Source organism: Musca domestica, unplaced genomic scaffold (genome assembly GCF_030504385.1).
Source record: "Musca domestica strain aabys unplaced genomic scaffold, Musca_domestica.polishedcontigs.V.1.1 2, whole genome shotgun sequence".
NCBI classification, from domain to species: domain Eukaryota; kingdom Metazoa; phylum Arthropoda; class Insecta; order Diptera; family Muscidae; genus Musca; species Musca domestica.
This window is the reverse complement of record NW_026712249.1, coordinates 44,726,878-44,741,630: the sequence shown is the minus strand read 5'-3', so window position 1 is coordinate 44,741,630 and position 14,753 is coordinate 44,726,878. Positions and strand designations below refer to the sequence as shown.

The following is a 14,753-nucleotide window of genomic DNA, read 5'->3' as shown; positions in this document are numbered from 1 at the left end:
GAACCTCTATAGACAATTTTATACTTAAAGGATTGTCATTAACAATTTTTTGGGTAATAATAATAAGAATAATAATAATAATAATAATAATAATAATAATAATAATAATAATAATAATAATAATATAATAATAATAATAATAATAATAATAATAATAATAATAATATAATAATAATAATAATAATAATAATAATAATAATAATAATAATAATAATATAATAATAATAATAATAATAATAATAATAATAATAATAATAATAATAATAATAATAATATAATAATAATAATAATAATATAATAATAATAATAATAATAATAATAATAATAATAATAATAATAATAATAATAATAATAATAATAATAATAATAATAATAATAATAATATAATAATATAATAATAATAATAATAATAATAATAATAATAATAATAACTAATAATAATAATAATAATAATATGACTGGGATTATCAAAATACTGAATATCGGTGGGTATAGCAATATGTGCCCTATAGGAAAACGTAGAATTAAATATTCAATGTTCTGCCACCGGGCTAAAATCCACTATGAGCTAAAACTAAAAATACCAATTTTTAGACAAATCCGTGAAAAAAATGTGGCAAAAATCATGAAAACAGCGAATATTAGGAGGTACTGTTATATGAGGGCTATACCAAACGTGGACATAGACATCCATGTTCTGCCATACGAGCTATAAACCACATTATGACCCACAAATACCAATTTTTAGACAAATGCGCGAAAAAAATGTGGCAAAAATCATCAAAATACCGAATATCGGGGGGTACTACGATGAATATTTAAGGATGTTACAAACGGCCAAAGTTAATATACTCTTCTTTCCAAGGTGGGGGGTATACACATTGAAACACCTTTTACGGTTCAAGCCATACTTCATCTATTATGGTTCTACGTTTTTCTTCCTAATTAAGAGATTTATTTAGCAACGTTTAATGTAAAGCTATTAGAATTTATAGAGAGCTTTCGGTAACGCCCAGAATCATTATCAAATGGGTCCACTTTTTGGTATAGAGTCTACTGGATTAACCTACTCTCGTTATTAAAGCAAAAAATGTCGCTACTATTTATATTTAATAGAGAAAAAACTCTCCAGTATTTTTTTTTTGTTTTTCATAAAACAAAATTATATTTTTAATGTCTATATTCCTTTGTAAACATTGCATTTTTTCCGGTCACTCTAACAATTGTCACACACACACACTGTGTGTGTCTCCTTATATAAATGCGTGTTTGTTAAACATGGCCGTAAGTATCATTATGTTACTCGTCTGACGACAAGGGTATTCTTCTCGAAAAAAAAAAATACGTGCTGAAGTTAAATCCTGCCATGTGAGTGCGTGTGTCTGCTTGGTTGGATTATTTGCAAAACTTGAAAGATGGAAAAAAAGATGGATAGAAGAAATGATGTTTGCGTATTTTTTTCTAACTCGTCCCATTCCAAATACATGATGTGATTATTTTGTAGAATGTCCAGGAAACTACAAGTTAGCTGTGAACTATGAGATTGCATGAAGAAAAAAGAGAATACGAAATGAAAACAGGAGTAAAAAGGGAACAGACATACCGGTAAGGGCCTTTATATAAGAACTACGGACGTTGACACTAAAAAATTTAATAGAAAGAAATTTAAAGTATTTTTTAATTTTTTTTTTTTTTTGTTTTTTAATAAATCTCCGAATAAAAGAAAGGAAAGATCTTAGTAAGTTTTTATCCCCAGACGAGCCAACATATTTAATGATATACTTAAACGGAATCAATGCTGCAACGAGCATGACTGAAAGACTTTCAGCTGCTATAACTGCTCTCGGGGATCTCAATATTTATTCTGTTCATCAAAAAGAACTTAGAAAATCCAGCAGATTATGTGATGCGGTATTTTTGGACCAAATTCGTTTTAGGGCATTTAGAGATCTAGGGGGTACGTCCAACTAATGCACACCATAACTCTCGAAGGAATATCCGATTTGGTCCAAACTTGGTACATCGTAATATTATTATCAAATTCAGATTGAATTCGGAGATTCCAAATATCGTTCCACTCCTCCTGTTAGTGACAAACTATCATCCGATCTTGCTTCGCTCACAGAGGGAGTACTTCCGCGAAAACCGATTCCTTTAAAACTCGATACATCCCATCATTCCTATCAACACAAGATGGAATATGTCGATCCATCCATCTGGTACCACCCCTACACCGGATCAAAATTTTGAATAATGTAATTTTTCATAGAATGCTAAATAAGCCCTGATTCTTATCAAATTTCACAAATCGAACTATTTTTTACTAACACAAGATCTGATGTGATAATGGAATATGTCGGGCCACTCCTTCTTGTACCTCCCCCTCTTTTTGTGAACAAAATGTAGGTCGCATTTTTTATCCGATTGAGATGAAACTTTGCAAACAATATTTGTTTGGCCCAAGGACGAACCCTATCAGGATCAGGTTTATATATAGCTCCCATATATCTCTAAACGATTTCGGGTTAATTGTGCAAGAAATGGCCAAAATCCTGACCTGAATTTCGGCACATCTGACCGAATTCAGCCTATAAGCAAGTAAATCACATTTGGAGAAAATCGGTTCAGATATAGCTATAGCTCCGATATATATCTTTCATCCGATTTGGGGTTTTAAGTCCCTCACATGCCTAATATGCATTCGACAACCATGATATTTGGTATCAGTTATCAGCTACTGCCCAGAAATACCTCTGCCAAATTTTATCAAGATCGGTTCAGATTTGGATATAGGTCCCATATATATCTTTAACCAATTTCGGGTTAATTGTGCACCAAATGTCCCATATCAGTCCAAAAGTCCAGAATTTTGGTACATCCGACCGAATCCAGTCTAGAAGCAAGTACATCACATTTGGAGGAAATTAGTTCAGATATAGCTCCCATATATATGTTTCATCCGTTAAAGACCCTCGTAATATTCGAATTCGACAATAATGATATTTATCTTTGATAAATTTTGTCGAGATCGGTCCAAATTTTTTTAACTTCGATATATATGTGTTTATCCGATTTTAGATTATTGCATATATGAAATCTCACCTCAAATTGAAGAGATTTTTTCGTATTCAATTGAATTTTACCATTTGGTGAAACTCGGTCCGGTATATCTTTTGCTCCAATAAATATTTTTTAATATAATACTTTTCGAAGTCATATCATGCACTATACAGCAATGTTATTTGGTTCGGAGTTGGTATGATCTACTTTCCATTAATTGTCAATATAAACTTTCTTTACGGCGGCTCTACAAAATACGCATAGTGGTGTAGGGTATCATATAGTGGGCCCCAACCGATTTTTGACCTTTCGTTGTTGGCTTATTCTTTAAATGGTTCATCAAATGCATTGATAAAATATTCCTCAAAACAAGTGTGTTGTCTATAATAGAAAAAGGCCCCTACACATCACTACCTATTTTGACCCATTTTCAATCTGCGTAAAATAAACAAAACATATTTTTATCACCTTCCCCTGGGTTCAACTCTCAAAAAAATATATTGCTTTCTCAACGAGGTGTGTGCGTGTGCATGTCTATGTGTGCGTGTGGGCGAGAATTTTGCACAAAAGCATTTCCTAAGGATATGCTAAGGAAATTAAATTCTAAATTGTGTGAGTGTCACAGAAGGTGGACAACAAAACTCAAAAGTGTAAATGAAAAATATCCCAAAGCGAAGTCATATTTTTCCTTTGCTTCTTCACAAAATGAGAAAGAGACAGGGAGCACCAAAAAACATGCGATTTTAAATATGTATATTTGTGAAATATTAAACTTCAACAGAGTTGGGAATTTGAAGAAAAACACACACACACACTCATATGCTCAAACATTAATGCTAAGATCTTCTATGAAAGGGTTAGCTGTTTAATTTGTTTGCTCATTAACTGGACGGAGGTTTTTTAATTATTATTTCAGCTGCTGCATCTGTTGTTCTAAATATATTATTCGTAGAATAATTGAATATTTTCTAACAGTGAATTAAGTAATGAACAGAGATTGAAGACACAGTATGGTGCAAAATAGTAAAATTGAACAGAGCAAAAAATTGCTAAAGCAGTAACTTCGGTCGGAACGAAATTTAAATACCCTTCGCATTTGAAAAAAAAATTGGAAATTTTCAAAAAAAATAAATAAGTAAATAAAAAAATAATAATATTAATAGTAATAATAATAATAATAATAATAATAATAATAATAATAATAATAATAATAATAATAATAATAATAATAATAATAATAATAATAATAATAATAATAATAATAATAATAATAATAATAATAATAATAATAAAAAATCTGTTAAAAATTCTGTTAAAATTTTAAAAATATCGTATGTAGCCCTTATCTTAGAATCTATACAAAAACGTGGACATAGGCATCTTTTCTAAGCCATTACAATATTCGAAATTAAAAAATAGGTTAATAATGTCGCTAAAATCATAAAAATACCGACTATTGGGAGGTACAGATATATGGACCTGGACCTGCATAAACACTCTTCTGTCACGGGCTGTAGTACCCAGTACGAACTCCAAATGCCAAATTTGAAAGAATTCCGGTGAATAATGTCGTTAAAATCATCAAAATACCGAATATCGGGAGGTACCGTTATATGGGCCTATTCGAAGATGTGGACCTGCAAAGACAATTTTCTACTTTAGGCTGTAGTATCTATTACGAACTATAAATACCAAATTTGAAATAATTCCAGTGAATAATGTCGCTAAAATCATCAAAATATCGAATATCGGTAGCTACCGTTATATGGGGGCTTTACGAAGACGTGGACCTTCACAGGCAATTTTCCTTACTTCAAATACCAAATTTGAAACAATTTCGGTGAATAATGTCGCTTAAATCACCAAAATACAGGAAATAGGGAAGCTCTTGACTGCAACAAAGTCAAACGCCATAATTTTTACACTTTTTTCTAAATTTTATTGAATGAAAGCAAAAAATGTCGGAAATAGCATCAAATTTTAGAACAAGTTAAGATTTGTTCGAATTGGTCACCTTTGGCGCGAATTATGGCCTTCAAACGGCCAATGAAATCGTCACACGCTGCCCGAATGTTGCTCTGCGGTATTTCGGTCCATTCCCGGCGAAGCGCTTGTTTGAGATGATCGACACTTTGATATTTTTAAGTGCCAACCTTGCTTTCCGAAATTCTCCAGACACAATAGTCCAACGGATTGGTATCCGGAGATTTTTGTCGCCACTGTGCGGTGGAAATGAAGCGATGAACCTAATTTTGTAAACATTCTTGGGTGGCGCGTGCTGAGCGCGATGGTGTCTGTTGGAATGTCTACGGTCTGCGGCCAAAATGTTTGCGTGCCCAAGGCTTTAATAAACCCTCCAGAATATTTTCGCGATAATATTCGGCATTTATTCTGATACCACTGTCGATTAATACGAGCTGAGAGCAAACATCGGCTGTTATAGCGGCCCATACCACCACCATGGCCGGCGCTTAAGTTCTGGTGGCCAACCGAAGGTGCCCATTTTCATCTAACCTCTTTGGCAAGTAAACACGATCTTTTTTTTTTTTTTGAGTCTATTTTCTTTCTTTTGCGATGAATGTTCTTGCACTTTTTGGAATTTCAATGGGTTTACCCCGAGCTAATTTTTCAATATTTAACGAATGGAATATTGCGATATTTTCAGCTCTCGAGCCATGTTTTGCCCATTACGACGCGGGTTTCGATCAAGTCGCTTCTTTACTTTTCGAAACATTTCTGCTGACGTTGCTGTTTTCTTTCGTCCACTTCCTTGACGTCGGGCTACGCTACCATTATCACGGTAATAAGCGATTGTACGAAACAGAAAGATTGATTCCCATTTATATGCTGGAGTGCTCCAACGGTAGCCACTTGTTGTTTTCCAGCCAAATATAAAGAAATGACACTATCACGCTTGAATTTCATCACCAATAACTTTTTTTCTGGAAAATTCTCACCAAAATGCTTTTGTACGCTTGTAAAAAATATAATCAGCTGTCAGTGGAATAATGTTTACAGCTGTCGGACGAGTGGCTTAGAAATGACTGCAGTCTGAAGTTGGTTGCAGTTTTTTATCTCACCCTTTATATGGAAGATATATCCAATTCTGAACCGATCTCTACAAAAATTTATTTATTTCTGAGCTGTAGCTGATATCTGATACCAAAGATCATTGTTGTGGAGTGCATGTGATTAACCTAAACCCCCAAATCGGACTGATATTGGCCATTTGGTTCACATTTAACCGGAAATCTGTTGAAGATATATATGGGAGCCATATCGAAATTTTGAACGATTTTCTACAATTTCAATAGAGTTCGTCCTTATTATTTGTACATAATACCATACTGGGCAATAAATGCGACCTGTACTTTGTTTACAAAAATACTTGGGCAAACGGACGTATGGACGGACGGACGGACATGCATAAATTGACTCAGAATGTGATTCTATGCAAATCATCAAAAGGAACTATGGGTCTATCTCGCTTCCTTCTCCATGTTACAAACAAATGCACAAAGACATAATACCCTTCCTTACTTGATATTGTAACCACCTCTTAGTCCTTACATTTTCTTTGATGCATTTGTGTAGTGTAGCTACATAATTTCATTGTCCGTTACTGTATTTACAATATTTCCCAACTGCATGGGAAAAATAAAGTTTTCTTTTTTCTCTATTAACAAAATTATCACATATTTCCCCTCTCTCCCCCTTTGCTCAGACATGTCAACAACATGTATGCACATTGTATTCTTTGTACTTCGCCCCACTTCCCGTCCAGGAACTTCAGGCCAACCACTAACAACTCCACTCATACACACATTCTTATACCACACCCACAATATGTTGTCGACGCCGCCGTCTGGTGTTTTAATTATGAAGTATTTAACAAATGGGCTACTGTTTTCCCCTGCTCCCCTCCCTACTATGTCCCCACTAATGTTCAAAACGCTATTCCGGTTTATACAGTTGCTTATGGCACTCCTGCTGATTTGCACTGTATGCCACTGCCGTTTACAAAGTTTAGCACTGCCATTATCATTGTCATCAGCGCAGCGCAGTGCAGAGTAGAAGATTCAATGATAAAACAGGTAGCAGGTGGCATAAACAGTAATTACTGCTTTCAACTAAAAGACCAGATGCCCCGCTTGTTATATTTTGTGTGTGTGTCGCTGTGTGTGTGCATATCAGCTTCATTACTGTGATGATCACTGGAGGTCGTTGCCGTCATGGCAAAAGTTTTTAGTTACTATCATTGTTGCAATCCCCGCTATGATGGTCCCTCTTTCCTTCGGCGTCCTCCCGCAGATCATAACCGTTGCTGGGTTTTCAGCGGTTGTTGCTGTTTCTGGCAATGGAAACATGCATATTATGAAAAGAGCATCCCATCTTTGTCAATGGAAATACATGCATATATAAATGATACTCTTGAATACAAAAGCATCTTTGTCCGGGCAAATGATTTAAATTAATTAAGAAGTCTTTGGGGGAAAATAAGGTTGAAATCGTTATTATATTATTACATTTGCAGTTTTTTTTTTTCTAAGTCATATTCTTAATCGAGTTTTAATTTTTTCACATTAATAATAAACCCAGTTTGTTTGCACATAATGAAGATAAATTTAACAAATTATTTGAAAGAAGCATTAAATGAAGAAGTCTGTATTTTTTTTTAGTGAGAAAGCGAGCTTGTATTTATTTCACCATTAGAGACTTAAACAAGTACCTTATATAATTTTTGCATTTGAAACAGGTCATTTAATAAAGTCAAAATGTAAATAATCCAAATAACGGTTTTAGGCCCTCGTTTCTTGGGATGAAATCCATTCTCCTACCTTGGGAAACATCCCTTATAATGAGTTACATTGTTGAATATTAATGGAAGTTTTCTCAGCATTAACATCAGGATTTTCCGCATTTACATAAAGTGCGGTAATGGTTAGTTATTCTACTACAAACTGGCAACATTTCGAAAAATTCGAAATTCCATATTATGTACTATGGGTCCTACATTTGAATATAATAATATTTTTCGGTTAAATGTAGGTCAATTAAAAAATGGAAAAATATGTTATGTTTTCATTACCTACACCACATAGTGGTAAGGGTATTATGTCTTTGTGCTTTTGTTTGTAACATGGAGAGGGAAGCGAGATAGACCCATAGTTACTTTTGAGAGGAATGATATTTGGTACCACATATCAGATACAGCCCAGAAATACCTCTGCCAAATTTTATCAAGATAGGTGCAGATTTGGATATAGCTCCCATATATATCTTCAATTGATTTCGGGTTAATTGTGCACCAAATAGCCAATATCAGTTCAAATAGCCGAATTTAGTCTAGAAGCAAGTACATCAAATTTGGAGGAAATAGATTCAGAGATAGATTTAGCTCCCACATATATATGTTTCATCCGATTTGGTCTTTAGGTCCCTCACATTCGTAATTTTCATTCGATAACAACGACTTTTGGTACCAGATATCTTATAGAGCTCGGAAATTCCTTTGCCAAATTTTATCGGTATCCTTAATCCGATTTGAGATTTGTTGTGTAAATAATATAATTAATTTCGGGACGTACGTTTCCGTTTGGCAGAACTCGGCGCGATATAAATAACCTTTCAAGAAGTGATATCATGCACTCTATAAGAATATTATTAAGTATAAAATATATAAATACCTCTGTCAAATTTTGTGAAAATCGATTCAGAATTCGATATGCCTCCGATATATTAGTTCCCTCTGAATATAAACTATAACTGCTCTAAAGGCAAATGTTGATAGGTGGTTTGATCTTCTTCAAATAAATACTTTTGTTACGGAAACTGCTAAAAATGCGTAGTGGTGTAGGGTATCATATAGTCGTCACCGAACGACTATTGACTTTTTCTTTCTGTTCAAAAGCATATTTTCGAGGGCTTCCAGCGCACACATTGTGCAATTCAGGAACTTAATGCCTAGGTGAAGTTTTTTTAAATTATAAAACGTGATTTTTTTTTAATAACATCATATAACTTCTTTCAGGAAAGAAATCGTGGATTTTCAAAAAATACATTCTGGCCAAAAATCGCGAAGTTTGTAGGTTTATTTATAGGAATTCTTTACCAAAAACTATGGAGTTTTTACGTGTATTTATAGAAACTCTTTACCAAAAATCGTGGAGGTTGAAGGATATTTTAAAGTACCTCCAGAAAAAGATCGCTTTTTTCTAAGATCTCTTGCTGATAATGAAAAACTTTAAGATCTTCCTTATCAAAAATCATTTCGTTTTTGTGAAGAACTTTATGGGATGGCAGGTTTTTATTGACATCCTGCTCAATTCTTTTCTTTAATATTTTGAAGGATCTTATTATTTCTTACGATCATCTGTAAGAAACAACATTCGCAAAATGATTGATTTTTTTAATGATTTGAAAAAATAAATTAAAAATACTGGATTTATTGAATATTTCTAAGAATTCTGGCCAAGAGTTAATTTTTTTGCGGATCTTCATTGGCTTAGTCGAAGTAAGGATTAACGTTCACAGAATCTAACAACATAAGGTCTGCTGATAACTCCAAAATTTGTAACAATATGATTTCGTAAAAATAGTTCTTCAAATAAAGCGAATCGAGAGAGAGAGAGACACGTTGACATTCTGCTTGCTGAGATTTTGCACGTTCTGACATGAAAATGTTTTTTTCCTGGCACTATAGAGCGAAATGAAAAAACTGCAACCAACTTCAGACTGCTGTCATTACTAAGCCACTGGTCCGACAGCTGTTAAACTTATTCCAGTGACAACTTTTTATATTGTTTAAAAGCGTACAAAAGCATTTTGCTGAGAATTTTCCAGAAAAAAGTTATTCGTGATGGAATTCAAGCGTGATAGTGTGATTTCTTTATATTTGGCTGGAAAACCGCAAGTGGCTATCGTTAGAGCACTTCAGCATTAAAATGTGAATAAATCTTTTGTGTCTCGTACAATCGCTCGTTACCGTGATACTGGTAGCGTAGCCCGACGTCAAGGGATTGGACGGAAGAAAACAGCAATATCAGCAGAAATGGCTCGAAGAGTAAAAAAGCGACTCGGTCGAAACCCGCGTCGAAGTGGCCAAAAAAATGGCCCTTCAGCTGAACATATCGAAATATTCCATTCGACAAATATTGAAAAATGAGCTCGGGGTAAAGCCATTGAAATTCCAAAAAATGCAAGAACTTTCTCCGCAACAGAAAGAAAATAGACTCAAAAGAGCTGAAGAGTTGCTTCGCTTGGCCGAAAATGGTGAACTGCCGAATTTGGTTTTCTTCGATGAGAAAACATTAGTTTTCAAGCAGTTTGTAAACAATCAAAATGATCGTGTTCACTTGCCAAAGAGGTCAGCTGCAAATGTGCATCTTCGGTTGGCCACCAGAACTCAAGCGCCGGCCATGGTGATGGTGTGGGCCGCCATAACTGCCGATGGTCGCTCTCCGCTCGAATTAATCTACCGTGGCATCAGAATAAATGCCGAATATTATTGCGAAAATATTCTTGGGCACGCAAACATTTTGGCCGCAGACCTTGGTCATTCCAACAGGATTCAGCACCATCGCTTCGAGCACGCGCCACCCAAGAATGGTTACAAAATCAGGTTCCTCGCTTCATTTTCAGGCACAATGGCCACCAAAATATTCGGATACCGTTTTGTTGGTTTATTGTGTCTGAAGTATTTTCGAAAGCAAGGTTGGCAGTAAAAAATAGCAAAGTGTCGATCAACTCAAGCAAGCGCTTCACCGGGATTGGGCCAAAATACCGCAGAGCAATATTCGGACAGCGTGTGACGGTTTCATTGGCCGTTTGAAGGCCAAAATTCGTGCCAAAGGTGACAAATTCAAACAAAACTAAACATATTCTAAAGTTTGATGCTATTTCCGACATTTTTTGCTTTCATTCAATAAAATTTAAACAAAAAGTGTAGAAACTATGGCGTTTGAGTTCGTTGCATTTTTTTTATCTCATCCTGTATAGCCCCAATTTATGAGAGTGTGCATACATTTTTCCTATAACTACTTGTTTCTAACAATACCTCACCGATACTGATATTGACTAAACACACACTGGTTGTCAATACAACGTCCAATATTCATTGATTTTCTACCGGTATTACTACAATTATGTTCCTTAGTTCCGAGTTGATTTAATCTGAAAAATTACCGCTCCCTTTTACCGTCAACTAAACTTCATTGAATTTTTCAAAAAATAATTTATTATTATAATTGAGAAATGGCACGACATCCACCCAGCGATTACGAGGAAGAAAAACGAAAGTAAAATGTCACATTTTGTGTTTTGTGTACTAATAAATTGGGACAGAAAAAAAAACGGGAAAACAGCCTATGGCCCAGTTTGTTCCAATACAAATAAACAAATTCCATCGTTCCTGTGCAAAAAAGCAACGCAAAGCGAAAAGGAAAAACAAAACAAACCCAAAAAAACACTGGCATTGCCTTCACAACGGATATGGACGAATTAAAGTCTCCACAAATTCCAGAATGGGGCTTGTTTACTTCGAACACACAACAAACGAACTCGCACACACACACACCTGCAGACACAGTGTTGGTGAGTGTTCAGGACTCTTTTGTGTGTGTTTTCGTGTGAGCACACAAAAGGAAACTAATCATTGCTCTCTGTTATTTTACTTTTTAAGAGATTGCGCCGTTGGCGGTCGATGACACCATCGATGCCAATGCCCACCACCTACATTCAGTGTTGCTCGAACCATAGCGGAGGGTGGACGTATCCCGCAAAGTGTCGTCTTCTGTTCGGTAATTTGTGTTTGCGTTCTTATCGTCCGTTTGCTGCCCCCCTCTTTTGCAAATCGTATCGTGGTGTGAGAAAATCATAACGGCATTGCGTGAGAATAACTGGAGGAACGAAAAAACCAATCCAGTAGCTCTGCAAAATAAAGAGAGTCCAATAATATATCCATGACCTTGCACAAACATAATCATAAAAACGAAGAGAAAGCTACAGCCAAAACAAATAACAAGCAGGCGGATTCATATATTACTCTTATATTTGTCAAGGTTATGCGGAAAGCTGTGAATGGCGAAATGTGAATAAAACAAATGAAATATTTCACATTTTGGGCGAAAAAAAAAGAATTTCAAGAAGTGAAAGTGAAATCAACTTGTCGACGTTGTGAGTGATTTGAACTTTGGTGATGATTTGAAGTCTGCGTCTGTCGATATTGTGAAGGCAAGGCATCAGCCAAGGGATAAAGCTTAATATGATTTAAAATCGAAGTGATGAAACATGAGATGTTGTGAATTCTTTATAAAAATCAAAAGATTTATGAATGAAATCTAATCAGAGTGCAACTGGTGTATTGTGAATTTGTCAATGTGACCGTAGGCAAACGGGTTTTATTAAAAACGCAAATAAATCGCAAAAATTAATTAAAGCTACATATTGTCTACGTAAAAATTATAAGTAAACAACAGAAATTAAGGCAATTTAAAGAAGAGTAAACGCAATTAAGCCAATTACCTGTAATTGTGAATTTTGGCTAAAATAAACAAAAATTAGATGATAATAAATTATAAATATTTTAAATCAATATTTAAAATTAAAAAAAAAATTCAAGCTAAATTGTGTCCTAATTAATGGTGTTCAAAATAGAATTATACAAATATTTGTTTAAATTATATAAATTTTGTAAAATTGGCAAGTGCAGTGTTTTGATAACAAAGAAAATATTTCAACAAAAAAATAAAAAAAAAAAAAAAATATTTTAATTTATAACGTAATAAAAAAGTGAAAGGTTCATTTCCAATACAAAAAGTGGGAGTTTGGTGCATAGCTGTCATTAATTCAAAGTAAATTCCGTGGATGCTACCAGTACATTAAAAAGTAAGCAAATACAATAATGATAAAAATATTGCCTTAATTAATTTACAATCATAATGACAATCCATGTCCTGGAATTATAATTGTTGTATGTCCTCCAATAAATTCCAATCCAACTTTTGAGAACATCTGGCAAAAAAAAAGAGTAAGGATATTCTTCTGGTACCTCCCCCACTTAGGGTCGAAGTTTTGAATTTTGTACCAAAATGATCATAAAATCCAAAATAAGCTGGCTGTTCTCTGCAAATTACACATATCTCAATATTTTTATTAAAAATTTTGCACAGATCTCTCTTTTGTCTGCAGGCAGGTCAAGTTCGATATCGTATAGCCCCCATATAAAGGTATCCCCCGATATTCGGTATTTTGATGATTTTAGCCACATTTTTCAATGGAACTGCCTGAAATTTCACACAAGGATTCCCTTGTGAGTGTTTTACCCTCTGAAGGAGAATTGTCTATATAGGTCCACGATATCGGTACCCCTCGATATGCGGTATTTTGATGATTTTAGCCACATTTTTCAAAGTCATTGTCTGATAATCCACACAAGGAGTACCTTGTGGGTACTTTATCCCTTGGAAAAGAATTATCTATATAGATCCACGATATCGTATAGCCCTCATATAACGATACTCAGCGAGATTCGGTATTTTCATGATTTTAGCCACATTTTTAAATGGAATGGTCTGAAAATCCACACAAGGAGTTCCTTGTGAGTACTTTACCCGCTGAAAGAGTTGTCTCTATAGGTCTACGATATCGTATATCCCCCATGCAACGGTTCTCCCCGATATTCGGTATTTTGATGATTTCAGCCACATTTTTCAATGGAATTGTGAGTATTTTGATAATTTTTAAATGGATTGGTCTGAAAATCCACACAAGGAGTTCCTTTTGAGTACTTTAGCCCCAGATATAGATTTGTCTATATAGGTCCACATTATTGTATATCACCCCATATATCGACACCTTCCCATATTTTTATTTTTTTTTTTTTTTTTGAAAATTGTCTAATTCTTTCGATATGGTGGATGGTATTCAAAGTTCGACCCGGCCGAACTTACTGCTTTTTTACTTGTTTTTGTTGAAAATGTTCAAGAATCTTCCATATGGTTGATGGTATTAGCTGCTATTTACCTGTTTCATATTAAAATGTCCTTACATAAATTAAGAGCCCATCGACAGGAAAATATGAGCAGGACCATAAAAACCCCAAAACTATCCTATTGTCCTTATACAAAAAATCGTTTGGGTAAGAGGAGAAATTACCTATTTCTCAAAATGTCAAATACTACAAACCCAAACCAATTTTGTTCTAGAATCTTTGAAATACTGAAAATAAAAATATAGCCCCAAGGTAGCGTTCTCATTTGATTCTCAATATATCAAAGTTCCACAATGAATTTCTAAGCAAATATGCTGTAACATAATTAAACGCTGACAGGTTTGTAAATTTTCAATAACAAAAATGTACAGGGTGAGATGAAAAAACTGCAACCAACCGACAGGTGTTAAAATTATTTCAGTGACAGCTCATTATATTGTTTACAAGCGTACAAAAGCATTTTGGTGAGAATTTTCGAGAAAAAAGTTATTCGTGATGGAATTCAAGCGTGAATCGCTCGTTATCGTGATACTAGCGTAGCCCGACGTCAAGAAAGCAGAAATGGTTCGAAAAGTAAAGAAGCGACTTGATCGAAACCCGCGAACATATCGCAACATTCCATTCGGCAAAAATTGAAAAATGACCTCGGGGTAACACCTCCCCGCAACAGAAAGAAAATAGGCTCAAAAGAGCTAAAGAGTTG

The 14,753-nt window shown here is 34.5% G+C and overlaps 1 protein-coding gene across 2 annotated transcripts in view; it reads left to right on the top strand.

Moving 5' to 3' along the window:
• LOC101895602 (zwei Ig domain protein zig-8) overlaps positions 1 to 14,753 on the top strand; it is a 692,613-nt gene that overhangs the window by 470,566 nt on the left and 207,294 nt on the right. The window contains exon 1 of one of the 2 annotated variants that reach the window (XM_059121453.1): positions 12,558 to 12,945. The exons of the other annotated variant lie outside the window; for it this stretch is intronic. The gene's annotated coding sequence lies outside the window, so the exon portion shown is untranslated. Of the gene's footprint in view, positions 1 to 12,557; positions 12,946 to 14,753 lie in introns of those variants that run through there. 2 annotated transcript variants of the gene reach the window in all.